At 47.4% G+C, this 1183-nt stretch overlaps 1 non-coding gene across 1 annotated transcript; it reads left to right on the top strand.

Annotated features, from left to right (window-relative positions):
- The first annotated feature begins 358 nt into the window (after positions 1-358).
- Positions 359-571, top strand: LOC118932518 (small nucleolar RNA U3). Its single transcript, XR_005032817.2, has one exon. It is a non-coding gene; the product is annotated as a small nucleolar RNA U3 (small nucleolar RNA).
- The last annotated feature ends 612 nt before the right edge of the window (positions 572-1183 follow it).

The raw sequence follows: 1183 nt of genomic DNA, 5'->3' as shown, positions 1-1183 counted from the left end.
TACCTGGTATGTAGTAGATGTTCAATAAATGTGTGATAAACTGAAGGGGTAGATAGAAAGATAAATGAGACTTGAACCCTGCCTTCCAAATGTTTACAGTTTAGTGGGAGAGAAAAGATAGGTGCATAAGTACTAAATGATGCAACATCATGGGTAACTGGCACAAAAAGGGCCAAGGAGTATATGCTATAGGAGGTCAGAGCTGAGAGAACTTCCTATAGACCAAGTCAGGGAATACTTCCTGAAGGAAGGGAATGGGACTTAAGGCTGGACCTTGAAGGAAGAGAAAGATTGGGAGGAAAAGGAAAAAGGAGACGGACAACTCCCGGGAAGAAGGCCAGTTGAAGTGATGTTCAGAAAGATTAGACTTTCAGGGATTATTTCTACAGTTTGTTACTAGAGAAGTTTCTCTGAACATGTAGAGCACCCGACACCTCAAGGAGGAGGTGCAACGTTCTCTTCTGAGCATGAAGCCAGCTCTTGGTATTGTTTTTACAACTGCCATTTGCCATTGATGATCATCCCTCTCTTCCTTTGGGAGAATGAGAGGGGAGAACACCATCTGAGTGGTTTCTGGGGAAAAAAATTATGTTCAGAAGCCTTGAAAGAATTTAGTGCAACTAGAAAACAGATACAAACAGAAGAGCCATGTATGTAAGTAGGTTCAGGCCAGACTGTAGAAAGTTAGGAGAAAGGATTTGGATAAGGCAGCCAGTGAGGGCTCTGAGCTGTCGCAGGAAGTGAAAGGAATTCTGGGAGGTGTGGCACGACTGTCTGAGGCGACATGGGTAAGGCACAAGGTGAGTGTGGCAAATACTGCTGAGAGGTAATGTGCCAGCACAGGGCTGACCAGAGCCAGGTGTTAGGCAGACCTACCACTTTCCATTTCATTCATTCATTCACTCATTCATTCAAATATTGATCGGCCCGAATGATGTGCCAGGACCTGCAGAAGTAAACACTGCAGACGATTTCTCTCCTTTCCTGGGGCCCTGAGCTCCACTCATGGCCCCACCCAAGCACCCAGCCCAATACTTCAGCCACGCGGGCCTAGAGCAAGAGCCTGGGGTTGAAGTCCACTCTGGCCTCTCACCAGCAGCTTCCTTCTACAAAACCGCTAATCCTCAGGGTCTGGCCTCCCAGGCCCACATCCGCCCAACAGTGTCCCATCCTGATCACAGCC

The sequence above is a fragment of the Manis pentadactyla genome, chromosome 2 (genome assembly GCF_030020395.1).
Source record: "Manis pentadactyla isolate mManPen7 chromosome 2, mManPen7.hap1, whole genome shotgun sequence".
Lineage (NCBI taxonomy): Eukaryota > Metazoa > Chordata > Mammalia > Pholidota > Manidae > Manis > Manis pentadactyla.
This window is presented reverse-complemented; position numbering and strand designations above follow the sequence as displayed.